The sequence below is a fragment of the Bufo gargarizans genome, chromosome 1 (genome assembly GCF_014858855.1).
Source record: "Bufo gargarizans isolate SCDJY-AF-19 chromosome 1, ASM1485885v1, whole genome shotgun sequence".
NCBI lineage: Eukaryota > Metazoa > Chordata > Amphibia > Anura > Bufonidae > Bufo > Bufo gargarizans.
Window position 1 is genome coordinate 461120935 of NC_058080.1, and position 14953 is coordinate 461135887.

General features: G+C 39.1%; 1 long non-coding RNA gene across 1 annotated transcript; it reads right to left on the bottom strand.

Moving 5' to 3' along the window:
• Window positions 1–297: 297 nt before the first annotated feature.
• On the bottom strand, window positions 298–10822 carry LOC122938516. Its single transcript, XR_006390030.1, has 3 exons — window positions 10746–10822; window positions 7838–7883; window positions 298–424 (listed from the first exon to the last, which is right to left on the bottom strand). It is a non-coding gene; the product is annotated as an uncharacterized LOC122938516 (long non-coding RNA).
• Window positions 10823–14953: the final 4131 nt, after the last annotated feature.

Here is a 14953-nt window from a genome sequence, read left to right on the forward strand (position 1 = left end):
TTACATTCAGCTTCAAAAATTACTACATAAAAGAAATAGCTAGTCTGTAATGAACATGCAAAATAGTAGAATAGTATCCCCTTTGTTACTTAAAATTGAGTGGGATAAGAGGTGTTAATATGCAACACACCACCTGACATCCATCTCCTTTCTCTAGGGTTTACATCCTAACTCGATGGCCTACTTTCTAGTACTGTACATACACAATTGCTTTAATGGCCTTATACAGAACAGTGTAAAGTCACACACAGATAACAATCCATAGGTGTAAAACCAAGATCCCTAATAATCCCTTGTCTCTGAGCTCTCAATATGTGTTTTCTTCAGTATTTTTAGTGTATATATGAGATGTGTTCAAATTCATCTGCTTTTTCAGCTCTTGCATCTGAAATCTGTCTCTGATATTCCCCATTGCACAGTGGGCCTATGGAATATAATAAAATATGTTACATATTATTCAGTTACATATTTAGTATTACGCTCACATATTATAATGGAGGAAATAATTAATAATTAGGTGGGTAGGCATTCAAATATTAATTTTGATTTATTTTTAAATCGTGCAAAATTCACAAATAAACTGGCACTCACCATCCAAATCACATCTAAAACCAATTTGATATAAAAAGTAGATTAAATTACTGCTTATTTCACACATAAAACCAGAAAATAAAAATACAAAATATATAAAAAATGTTTTCATATACAGTTGTCGTACTCGACATTTGCAATATTAAAATGTGCAACTAATGTCCAATGAACGTCCACCTCTGTCTTTGCCTTTCATAAATAGGTAAAATATCCCAAAAAAGTGATCAAGAAGATGCAATAATTGATATATTTAAGAAGTGTCATTCACAAATAAATAAAAATATGAAAACCAATTGATGCAGTGTGATAGTTCATATGTTGAATCCACTGGATATAAACTGGTGTAAAATAATAATAGTGTCACTCTTTCATCATTTATAATAGAGAATTTGCTGTGCTATGAAGTGCTGTAATAAGAGATCTGTCCATTCATATACTTGGCGTACAAGGCTACTTTCACACCGGCGTTTCGGTGTCCGCCTGTGAGATCAGTTTCAGGGCTCTCACAAGCGGCCCCAAACAGATCAGTTTTGCTCCAATGCATTCTGAATGGATGCGGATCCGTTCCGAGTGCATCAGTTAGCCTCCGTTCAACCTTCATCCTGCTCTGGAGGCGGACACCAAAACGCTGGTGTCCGCCTGGCCGTGCGGAGCCAAACGGATCCGTCCTGACTTACAATGTAAGTCAATGGGGACAGATCCGTTTGACGTTGACACAATATGGTGCAATTGCAAACGGATCCGTCCCCCATTGACTTTCAATGTAAAGTCAGGACGGATCCATCTGACTAACAATTAGACTTTTTTTTTACATAGAATGCAGACAGATTCGTTCTGAACGGATACCATTGTTTGCATTTATAGGTGCGGATCCGTCTGTGCAGATACCAGACGGATCCGCACCTAACGCAGGAGTGAAAGTAGCCTAACATAGAAGTGCCTTGCTTTTCTTGTAGATATACGTGCATATAAATAAATATGTCTCTACTTACTTAATAATTGCTTCAGCGTGTACACCAGAGGCGTCCCTCGTGTTGTAATTACACTCACCCACTCTCGTATTGTAGTGAGATCTGTATGTGTCGGCTTTCTGTGTAGCGGCCGTGTTCTTTCGGTCCCGCGCTGACACTGGCGCCTCACGTGATGCTCCGTCACGTGACTTGTATATCAGAGCTTGTATTTCTCTTTCTGTCACATGATAGTTCTGGATGGGTGTTGAATGAAGCGTAAGGAGAGATCTTCTTAGTTAGTCTTGCAATCTTTTTTTAAATATCGCAATTGGATAGGCGATATGAGCGGGTAATGGAGGGTAGTTGCGGTCTTTAACTGCACCAGACGCGTTTCGAGGTCTTCTAACCTCTTCCTCAGTGGCCATATTATGAATCACATCTACCCACCTTTTTTACCCTTTTCTTTAGGGAACCCACCAAAACCCAACATGGATCTCTTAAAGGGACAGGCCATTCCATTATAGTCCAACATGATTTTGCCTTATTTACTTGCTTTTGTTTAGTTCATTAATGCCTCCACATGTTGATTCTCTTCCGATCAATAAGATTTCAAAAAATATTGATAAAAATATAAAAAGCGCATCTGTGTTTTTGTTGCGGTTTTCATGCGTTTTTTCTTCTTATTGTGCGTTTTTTGTAGCTTTTCTGATATTTTACCTCATTTTAGTTGTTATATATGGTTTACGGTTAAAATGCACATCAAATAATCAAAACTTATATAAAAGGTTGTCCATATAAAAAATTTATAAAAATATATATAGATGGCGTATATATATAAGCTATGTGAAGACTTATTGTTAGGAAAAAAGGGATTAATATCTTCATTGTTGATAGGAAATATATTGATAAAGAATACATTGATAAAAAATAAAATATAAAAAATACAAAATACATTGATAGGAGAGAGACTGGAGGGGTCCCACCCCAAGGGAATATCGTGGTGCTGGTAAAACAGCCTGACACACAATGTTCCAATAGAGCGGGACCCTCCCACTTATCTATAGAAATCCATATACTTCAAAATCTGAAGTAAGGCCTCCCGGTTGTAGAGTGTTGAATTCATAAATACGTCTTGACTCTTGTCTGGACATCTCAAGGATTTGGTCACCTCCCCTCCAGTGTGTTTTAACTTTCTCTAAAGCTGCAAATTTAATCCACATATGGTCTTTGTTATGTCTGTGTTTAAAGTGGAGGGACAAAGAATGTTTTTCGTACCCTTTTTTAATGTTCGCTATGTGCTCAGAGATTCGTTTTTTTACTGTTCTCTTTGTCCTGCCTATATACTGTTTCTTGCACGGACATTCTATTATATAAATTACACTTGAATTAAATGTTAGAAAATCTTTAATATCCTCAAGAGAAAGTATTGTTTGATGATAGAATTTTTGTAGTTTTTGGGGGGAATTTCGTTATTTTGCAGTTTCTGCATTGACCACATCTGCAAAAGTCTTTTAGATTGTGCCATTTATGTAAAATTGGTTCTTTATGTTCTCTTTCTATTATTGTTGGTGCGACCTTCAGTGATAGGTTAGGGGCCTTTGTATAAGTAATTTGTGGAACGTTCGTTAATAGAGGGCCTACCATCTTGTCTCTGGTGCCAATGTTTTCTTATTATGGCTTCTATCTTCTTATACTATGTATTGTAAGGTAGTATTATTCTAATGGGTTCTTCCTGATTTACTGTAACCCCTAAGTCTGAGCACATAGCAAACATTAGAATTAGGAATATGGAAAGGAAAAGTTTTCTTGAACCAAAAGACTTTGAGGTTACAGTAAATCAGAAAGAACCCATTAGAATAATAGGAAATTTTACCTATTTATGAAAGGCAAAGACAGAAGTGGACGTTCATTGGACATTAATTGTACATTTTAATATTGCAATTGGCGAGTACGACAACTTTATAAGCAAAACATTTTTTATATATTTTTACATTTTCTCTGGTTTTATGTGTGAAATAAACAGTAATTTTTCATCTACTTTTCATATCAAATTGGTTTTAGATGCGATTTTGATGGTAAGTGCTAGTTTATTTGTGAATTTTATTTTTAAATTGTGTTTAATTTCTATTGGTACTGTATGTTTAATTTGCATTTCCTATTAGATAAATAAGGGCTGAAACCACACCAACATGCAGTGTGCACAGTTTTCTAATTAATCGTTAACAGTTGTGTGATTTTATCCACAAAAACAGTCATTCAGATGTAGAAAGAGGATGATCCAAACAGATTTGATATTAGTTAGTTCAATTTTTATATTTCATAAATATTTTTCTGCTCCCGAAAAACTTATTTAAAGGGACTCTGTCACCAGTTTCTGACCCCCACTTTTAAAAATATGGTTCTGTGCATGGAGCCCTTGTGATTCCTATTGTGGTGTTATAAGCTAAATCTGCAGGCTCATTTAGTTAAAAAAACGTTTTATCTAACCTGTCAGTCATCTTGTTAAGGTGCCCAGGGCGTTGCTCATGGCTTGAAGATGCCGCCCGCCGCCGCCGCCGTTCGTGCCCAGCTCCTCCTCTGCTCTCATCAGCGCCGCCTGAAAATACTTAGATACGCCTCCGGCTCTCCCTCACTCCCCCCTCCTTCTTTTCTAAGATCCCGCGCGTGCGGCAGTGTTCGCGTTATCGGGAGGTTGAGCGAAGTGCCTGCGCATGCGCACTTCGCTCAATGAGGCTGAACGGAAAAAGTCCGCACGGGCGCATCAGGCACAGGCCTGTGCGCACGCGCGGGATCTTAGAAAAGAAGGAGGGGGGAGTGAGGGAGAGCCGGAGGCGTATATAAGTATTTTCAGGCGGCGCTGATGAGAGCAGAGGAGGAGCTGGGCACGAACGGCGGCGGGCGGCATCGTCAAGCCATGAGCAACGCCCTGGGCACCTTAACAAGTTGACTGACAGGTTAGATAAAACGTTTTTTTAACTAAATGAGCCTGCAGATTTAGCTTATAACACCTAATAGGAATCACAAGGGCTCCATGCACAGAACCATATTTTTAAAAGTGGGGGTCAGAAACTGGTGACAGAGTCCCTTTAAGGTTTTTTACCCACTTTAAGAGCCCTTGTTGCTTGCTTTCAGTGACAAAACAGTTTTATCATTTGCATTCCAAACCAAGGAAGCCCACATAGTCTATTACTGATCACACATATGCCCCTTTTTCACAGTATACTAATCTAGGTAATTATTTGCCAAACATTCTATAAAAGGAAACATACGAGTATCATGAGTTTTGGCCTAAAACCCAAAAGCAGTTAACGTTTTTTCCACATATTGGGAAGTCTGTGTCACATAAACTGAAATCTATACCACCTAGAATATGTGCTTTCTGAGACCAGACAAAGACCAGTGAGAAAATCCCTGACCTCTTTAACAGCTGCATACCTGTGAGTAGAGATGAGCGAACCTCTGTTTTAAGTTCGGCGTCTAAAGTTCGGGTTTGGATTAGCGGAGAATCCCGATCTGGAACCGGATATGGATTCCGACTTCCGTTGTGGTCCGTGGTAGCGGAATCAATAATGGCCGATTATTGATTCCGCTACCACGGACCACAACGGAAGTCGGAATCCATATCCGGTTCCAGATCGGGATTCTCCGCTAATCCAAACCCGAACTTTAGACGCCGAACTTAAAACAGAAGTTCGCTCATCTCTACCTGTGAGTAAAGCGAGTTCTGAAAACTAGTGGCAGTGTGATGTGCCTGGAGCAAATTGGGAGTTAATAGAGGCTGTTATCTTGCTAAGGTAACCGCCAAGTATTGTGAACTGCCATGAACTATAACTGCACAGTATAATGCCTCTGTCAAGAAATGTAACCACCAAGCTAAGCGCTTTTGCCATGAAATGTAACTAAGTGTGCCTTTATAAAAATAACTTTTAAGCCTGGGTCCTTTAAAGGGGTTCTGCACTTTTTTTTAACTGATGATCTATCCATCTATCCTCGGGACCCCCGCCGATCAGCATTTAGAGAAGGCAGCAGCGCTCCAGTAGCGCCGCGGCCTTCTCACTGTTTACCGCCGACCCACTGACATCACGACTAGTATCAAGTAGCGTGGGCAGGGCTAAGTTCTGTTCACTTGAATGGAGCTTAGCCCCGCCCACGCTAGTTGATACTAGTCATGATGTCAGTGGGCCGGCGGTAAACAGTGAGAAGGCCACGACGCTACTGGAGCGCCGCTGCCTTCTCAAACAGCTGATTGGCAGGGGTCCCGGATGTCAGACCCCCGCCGATCAGAAGCTGATAATCTATCCTCTGGATAGATCATCAGTTAAAACAAAGTGCAGAACCCCTTTAAGCCCGAGTCTTCTATGATAGACTGTGGCAATGATTCCTATTCTCTCAATACTGAGTCCCGGAACCACAAAGTTATTTGCCTACTTGTTGTCTGTTTCAGTTAATATGCTGGGTCTCTGTCCATCATTATGCCATCCTTGTTGTGGGATCAGAGACCACAAAGGTCAATACAAGTAGCAAGGACATAACACCCATACAAACCACTTGAGAAGAGCACTTGTAGTGTTGAAACAAATAGACTCAGAAACTGTAATTATGCCACACAATATATTTTCTCTTATACAGGGAGTGCAGAATTATTAGGCAAATGAGTATTTTGACCACATCATCCTCTTTATGCATGTTGTCTTACTCCAAGCTGTATAGGCTCGAAAGCCTACTACCAATTAAGCATATTAGGTGATGTGCATCTCTGTAATGAGAAGGGGTGTGGTCTAATGACATCAACACCCTATATCAGGTGTGCATAATTATTAGGCAACTTCCTTTCCTTTGGCAAAATGGGTCAAAAGAAGGACTTGACAGGCTCAGAAAAGTCAAAAATAGTGAGATATCTTGCAGAGGGATGCAGCACTCTTAAAATTGCAAAGCTTCTGAAGCGTGATCATCGAACAATCAAGCGTTTCATTCAAAATAGTCAACAGGGTCGCAAGAAGCGTGTGGAAAAACCAAGGCGCAAAATAACTGCCCATGAACTGAGAAAAGTCAAGCGTGCAGCTGCCAAGATGCCACTTGCCACCAGTTTGGCCATATTTCAGAGCTGCAACATCACTGGAGTGCCCAAAAGCACAAGGTGTGCAATACTCAGAGACATGGCCAAGGTAAGAAAGGCTGAAAGACGACCACCACTGAACAAGACACACAAGCTGAAACGTCAAGACTGGGCCAAGAAATATCTCAAGACTGATTTTTCTAAGGTTTTATGGACTGATGAAATGAGAGTGAGTCTTGATGGGCCAGATGGATGGGCCCGTGGCTGGATTGGTAAAGGGCAGAGAGCTCCAGTCCGACTCAAACGCCAGCAAGGTGGAGGTGGAGTACTGGTTTGGGCTGGTATCATCAAAGATGAGCTTGTGGGGCCTTTTTGGGTTGAGGATGGAGTCAAGCTCAACTCCCAGTCCTACTGCCAGTTTCTTGAAGACACCTTCTTCAAGCAGTGGTACAGGAAGAAGTCTTCATCCTTCAAGAAAAACATGATTTTCATGCAGGACAATGCTCCATCACACGCGTCCAAGTACTCCACAGCGTGGCTGGCAAGAAAGGGTATAAAAGAAGAAAATCTAATGACATGGCCTCCTTGTTCACCTGATCTGAACCCCATTGAGAACCTGCGGTCCATCATCAAATGTGAGATTTACAAGGAGGGAAAACAGTACACCTCTCTGAACAGTGTCTGGGAGGCTGTGGTTGCTGCTGCACGCAATGTTGATGGTGAACAGATCAAAACACTGACAGAATCCATGGATGGCAGGCTTTTGAGTGTCCTTGCAAAGAAAGGTGGCTATATTGGTCACTGATTTGTTTTTGTTTTGTTTTTGAATGTCAGAAATGTATATTTGTGAATGTTGAGATGTTATATTGGTTTCACTGGTAAAAATAAATAATTAAAATGGGTATATATTTGTTTTTTAAGTTGCCTAATAATTATGCACAGTAATAGTCACCTGCACACACAGATATCCCCCTAAAATAGCTAAAACTAAAAACAAACTAAAAACTACTTCCAAAAATATTCAGCTTTGATATTAATGAGTTTTTTGGGTTCATTGAGAACATGGTTGTTGTTTAATAATAAAATTAATCCTCAAAAATACAACTTGCCTAATAATTCTGCACTCCCTGTAGAGGAGCAGCTTGGAAGGGATATCCATTTGCCTAACTACATCATACAAGGTTTATGGCACAGTAAGTCACCCTATGAGAAATATCTCTTTACAAGTAATGCAACTTACACTTAACAAGCTCAGAATCCATTTTCTCCATGTCTGTAACTCTACACTGTAAGGATCAATGAATAAGAGTTGTGGGTTAGCACAGTTAGTTTTTTTTTTTTACAGTACACATACTTGAATAAGCCAGTTCTTAAAAGTATGGAAAATTATAGTGAATATGGTACAAACCAAAAAGTCTTTTAATTCAAGTATTACAAAACCCAGCTTAAAGTTTATTTTGTGTTCTAATATAATTTGTGTTTGATTCGGGGTTAAAGGAAGATAATTTTAGTTGGTGGATAGAGAAAGGTATTGTAGGAACATAATGTTTTTTGATAGATGGAAAACTGGTAAGTTTAGAAAACAATTTATCTACATGGGATGTTCCAGCTGGTGAATTTATTAGGTTAGTACAGATTTTTGGCTTTGAGAAAAGGATTTTTGAAAGAGGGAAAGCTCGAGAAACATGGCTGGAAAAGTTATATGTGTCGGACCCGACGAGTTAAGGTATGATTGCAGGACTATTTGGATATTAATGACTCACAGGACAGTAAATCAGACAACATGCTGAAATGGGAACAGGATTTATAGTTGGAGTGGACAGGAGAAAAATTGAATTAAATAAGTCAAAAACTTAGCAGAGGTAGCAAGTGTCAGTAGTATAAACATCATTGAAGTTGTATCATAGAGCTCATTTAACTCCATGTAGAATAGCCAGGATTTATTATATGAATAATGAAAAATGTTAAAGTGGGTGTGGTGATAAAGGAACATTAAAGGATATGTGGTGGGAATGTGGTATAGTAGGTAGGTTCTGGAAATGTGTTTCACAGATGTATAAGATAGTAAGAATATGAGTGACCTTGTCCCCTAAAGTTTATCTATTAGGAATGGAATTTGATAGGGTTCCCAAAAAATGATATTTTGATACATCATGTACTGGCAGGAATTGAAAAATTTCTGTTCTTAAATTGGGGGATTTAATTGAGAGGATAACTTTAATTAAATGTGGGGTAAGATTAGATGCTGTCACAAGGGTGTCACGACCTATTGCTGACCCTGTTGTGCCTGGGGTCAGAAGGTCACAGTGGGTGGCTACTTGCTCGGTTTCAAGAGATCGCTCCATAACCTAGTGATGGGAATGGATTCCGATCCAGGTTTTCCTACTTAGGTTTGTGATCCTTTTTGTCCCATTTAGAAATCTGTAGATTTTCATTTCAGTTGTTCTCTGTCAGCCACTCCCAGCTACTATATAGTCTCCTTTCTGCTTCCCTTGTTGCCAGATATAGACCTTCCTTCCAGATCTTCTATTCTGACCTCAGTTGTAGAACTGTTGCTGTGGAGCCGTTGGAACTGGAGCTCTTGGATCTCTGGCTCACTCCTGTTGTTGTCTCCTGTTGTTGATGTCTCCCTTCAGGGATTGTTGATTGTGTTTGTGTTGTTTGTCCTTTCCCTGTTGCTACCCTAGGTGTCAGTGGTGAGGACTAGTGCTCCCACCACCCTATTCACTACCAAGGGCATATTTCAGGGTAAGCCAGGGAGGAGAGATATGATTGGCATATGGGTTAGCAGCCCGTCTAGGGATTTCAAGGCAGCCAGGTGCCAGTGCCAGGTAGGGGTCACCACTCCTCCCTCTCCCTAGTGGAAGGGTACTCTTCTTCCCTCCCTTCTGCGCTGCACATCTGTTACCTGTCATCTCAGATGTGATAGATGCAGTTTACATATGATAAATTGGAAAGATTAGAAGAAATATAGGGAAGGTGGGACATTTTTCTAATAAATGAACAGGTTTAGATTCCAATGTAATTGATGAGATGAATGTAAGAGATTACTAAATTATTAAATTAGGATTTTTTATGGGGGGGATGATACCATTTGCATTGTCATATTTAGGCATGATAATGTTAGATTTTCTGTTTGTGTTTACTTTTCATTTGTCTTTTTGAAAAACAATAAATTATATGGATAGAAAATGGTGAGAAACTGAAACACAAAGGGGAGGTTTATCATCCCCCCCCCCCCCCAATGCATGGATTTAGCGTTAAAAACGTGCAACACCCGATTTTGCTACTTTTGAAAATGTCATTGTCTAAACTGGCATTCTTACAACTCCCCCACCAGTTTCTGCAAAGAGGGCGTAGGGAGGGCAGGGGGTGTGGACAGGGCTATCAACCCAGCACATTTAATATCATTAACACCAGAAACTAGCATAAATGATGACTGAAATCTATGAAGCTACAAGCTGGAGCAGATGTCAGTCTGTCGTACGGACTGCCGAAGGAAGCATTTAATTTATGATGGGGCCTGCGCCTAGTTATAAGTTAAATATCTGCTTCAGGAGTGCAAGGCCTATCAATACTGGTGTAGCACACTTTGGACTTGATAAGTCAGGATGAAAGCGTATTAGGAAGTTCATTATTAATTTAATTATGCAATGATTAAAGGGCTATTCAAGCTTTGGATATCAAAATTATATCAGTGGAGGTCCACTCGGCACCTCTCATGATCAATTAATTGAAGGGACTACAGTGCCCCAGTGTGAGCTTCTACCCCTTTCATTGTTGTTACTGTTGGATACAGTACAGCTCTGTACCTATAGTAGATTTTGGCATTTCAGCTCAATCCTTTTGATGTGCCTGTGATTAAAAATGTGTGAATTGTAATACCAGGCATAGATGCCACTACAAATTCAGAGCTGTGCCTGGTAAATCATGAAGAGGACTTTCAAACAGCTAATCGGTGAGTGTGGTAAGAGTTGGACTGCAATCAATATGGATGGATCAAATGCAAAGAACGTGGTAACCCATTAATTTCACCAAAAAAGAAATCCCCTTTGAGGATCACATATATAAAAAAAATTGCCATTGTACTTTCTAGTAATATCAAAATGTTTGTTTAAGTAAAGTATAGATACAAAAAGAAAAAGTACCTTTTCATATTCCAGTTTTATCTTCAGTTGATTTAACTCAAGAAGAAGAGATGTTTTCTCCTCCACCCACTGTTCCTTTTCCATTTCCAAATCCTTAAGTTAAAATATCTGGTTGGTGTTTTGAATTAAAAAAGTTAACACTATTATTTTTTTTGTATTAGAAGAACGTTGTCAGGGCCAGGGAATTCAGTTAAAAATACTAACAACTACATATAAGACCATCCACAACCAGTTACCTTCTTACATCTCTGACCTGCTTTCTCAATACATCCCAGGGACGTAGCTATAGGGGGTACAGAGGTAGTAGTTGCTACCCGGCCCAGGAGCCTGAAGGGGCCTAAAGACCCTTGTGCCATATAAGAAGACACTTGTTTTATAGAAAATGCACACAGGGAAGGCTCTGTCATAGATTTTGCACTGGGGCCCAGAATCTTTAAGTTATACTTCTGGAAAGAGAGAAGAGGTTAGGTCAAGAATTGTGCATGGGTGGCCATTTCATTTTTGCCTCAGGTAGCATGAAGGCTATATTGCTCCCCTGCCCCATGCCACAAAGCACTATGGAGTGAGGGGAAGCGGAACTCTTGCACCTGGGACCATGACCCTTTAGCTACACCCCTGATACATCCCCATACATAATCTCTGTTCTTCACAGGACCCCTTCTCGTGGCAAAAGGCCACAATAATTGACCACTGTCCTTTGCAAAGGCAAATCTCTACAGATGTGACTAAAAGCACTATTACAAGTGGAGTCAACAAACTTAAGTCAAGAAATTTCAGTCCGCAGAATTTGTCATAGGACAGCTCACCTTAATTTTATCCTGAAAGTGTTGTGATTTTTTCTCCATGACATCATGATAGGCTTGTATTTTGGTCTTCAAGGTTTTCATTTTATCATGGTAAGGATTTCTAATACTAAAGGAAACCTGTTCCTGTAACCAAATTTCATAATTCACTTGCTCTTTTTGTTAGAAGGTCAAACTGTTGTTTTAGTTTGCTGCACATTGTAGATATCTTAAATCCCAAAGGGTAAAATTAGTAGTAATATATAATTTGACAAATTAACACAATATTGTTCTTCTCTTATTAAACATATAGGGGGAGATTTATCAATGTTTTTACAACAAAATAGTGGCATAAAAAGCTGCAGATTATGATGCACAAGTTTTTGGGCTTCTCGCTACTTTTTAAAATTGGCAAGAAAAAGGCAGGGCTTAGCGGAAGGAAAGTGGTCTGCTATGGCACAAATAATTTACTATAATTTACACCAAAAACAGGGGAAAATTGTAGTTGGGATCTACACCAACTGCTATTGTATAGATTTCAGTTTTTGACAGACTGAAAGCCAGAAGATGTACCAAATCAATTAAGAGGCCCATGGCTCTTAATACATTTGTCACATCTTACTCTAGGACACCTTTAACTAAGATTTACTATGCCAATCTCGCCCTTAGAGAAGTAAGAAGACATGTGGGTCTTGCTTCTGAGACCCTAACCTGTGAAACTGCAGCCAGACAGACATTATTGCATTGCATAGTACTGTATGTTGGCCATTGCGATAAAAGCTGATCCATGTAATACACTCTGAGGATATACATATACTGTAAGGCTGAAACATTTTACCTGTTGCTTCTTTGTATTGAAATTAATTTCTTTTATGATATCCATATATTTTAATTTCATGTTCTGCATATCAACGGCTATCTGAAAGAAAAGTAATAAAATAAATATAATATTCCCTTTCATCCTGGGATATGTAAAAAGCAGTACAAAAATTGTAGTACCGCAATGCACTGTAGACAGGTGCCTTTAGACAGCCAATCAGTGCATGCAGTTCAGTAATACAGTGACATGCCCATGCTGATTGGTTGGTCTTTCAGGCAATTACAAGTGCCATAGATCTGAAATATATGTTGAGGTATAAACACTTATCTCTAATTTTCTCAGGCACTATTAAATGATGAGAGGTGGAAATAACTGCATTCACAGGTTAACTAATTGCACAAATTAAATATAGCTTTTTAACCCCTTCCCTCCTCCAGTCTGTAGATTTACACCCTAATTGACTATTCCCATGCATACAGGGTGTAAATCATAGTGCTTAATTTAAAGGTAGATTACTTTCCACAGCTTGCTACTATTAAACAGATTATGCTTAGGCCAGATTCACATATGGACAGCAGTTCAGCTCAGTTTCTGCATTGTAAGAGTATTTGTAAGTACTAATTGGCTCTGTCCCCTTTAATTCTGTCTCTTTTATATTACTTTTAATATTCTGTATAATAAAGTTTCCCTTGTAATATAGTGGGTTAGAGAAGTACCCATCCTCCATTGTGCTGATAACACCACATTCCTGAGTGATCTCAGAGACATGCATGATGAATACTGGAAGAGGGGCTGATGGTAATAACTCTGCTTTGCACAAATATATTCGGACTCCGTCTGGAACTTCAACCTAGGTAGGATGTAAGTATTGATTTGTCCTATCTCTTGTTCACCCTGTTGGTCATGTGTTATAAAGTGGTAGAAAGCCATGTGTTATAGCATGGCTGACCTGCTCTGTACCCCATATTTAGGCTAGTGATGTCTATTTACTTTATTATTCTCTATGTGATTTTCCTGTGTAATCTTACATTTAATCACACTTAGTAAATATATTTATTTACTTAGCCTGCATAAGCTTATTCATTCTCAAATCTTTTGAATTTACCTTTTGAAAGAGTTCGCCTCTGACGTGGTGCAAATAATGCCAGAGGGGAACTAAAGCTAGAACTGATCCTATAGTTTTCAGTAGGATCGCACATATTCATCTGTCGCACCTGGAACCTGCAGTCCCTGAATTTTATGGTGGCCATTATGGCACATAACAGGTAGGATTTAGTGTTAGGTTCCCGTCTTATAGAGATCTCCTTGACGTTTGGCAGACAGGCTCAAAAAATTTTGTACAAAATGTATTTGCCAAGAAGAAAACATTTTGGTTGAAGAAATTATATTTAATTATAAAAGTAAAAAAGAAGGAAATTAGCATTTTTTTTTTTTTGCATAGTTGTTCAATATTTCTCTAGATAAATTTAGAAAAATTAAAAACATGCTAGTTTACTTTTGGTATCACATTAAAGCTTCAACTGTGCAGCAAAAAACAAAACAAACAAACAAAACAAAAAATTAAGTACTGTATTCATCATTAGAAATCGCATTACAAAGATGAAATTTCGATGTGAGCATTAAGGCATCTGAAGGCCTTGGTCCTGAAAGGCATATTCTTCCTTATCAATACAAACCTTGCTAATATACATTTTTGCAAGATCATATGGAATGTAAGCTTGTCCTTCGTTGGTATGACACTCAGCAAGTTCACTGCTTTTATTCACACAAGAATTTGTAAAATTGTGAATATCTGTAGAAAGAGCATAAACATATTATTATTTTTTTTTCAACCCTAGCAGTAGCCATCATTCATCCCCATAAAGTAGAGGTGATCATGCAGCACTTCACCTCCACTGACAACCAGGCAGTTCCTTCCTAACAATCACCTCCTCTATCAAGCTCTGTAAACCGCCTTAAAAGTAGACAAATTCTCTTTATAGGGGTTACTTTATTTACTCAGATCAGGTCCCTCTGGTGGAGCGTGGAGAAAAAAAAACAAAAAAACACTACAACCATTTACCATGAAGCCCATAATTTGAACCATACTTCTGGCTTATTCTGGGAAGTATATCTAATCTTTTCATATTCCTTCTCTTTATTAACCAAGCAAAGCCAGTTGTTTATATTAGGAGCAGCTCTAGCCATCCACCCACAAGCTATAATCACTCTAGCCAGCATAAAAACCATAGATATAAGTTTGAACTTATGAGCTGATCCTTGATCTCTATATCCCCTAATAAGGCAACTTGGACATTAAAAGGCAATTGTACCCCAATCTTATTTTTGACAGTGCCATATAGATCCTGCCAAAATACCTGAAGATGTATGCAATACCAGTAGAGATGAGCAATTCAAAGCTGACGAATTTCCTCGCTCTTCGTGGTAACGAATCACATTTTTCCTAAAATGGCTGCTGCACGTGTGAAAACATGGGGCAGGGAACTCTGGGAAGGCGGGATCACCCAGATTGGCATGCCTGCATGGAGCCAAACAGCAGCCAGCCATCCCTGTGATGTCACAGCCCTATAAATACGGCAGCCATCTTGGATTCAGACATTTTCCAG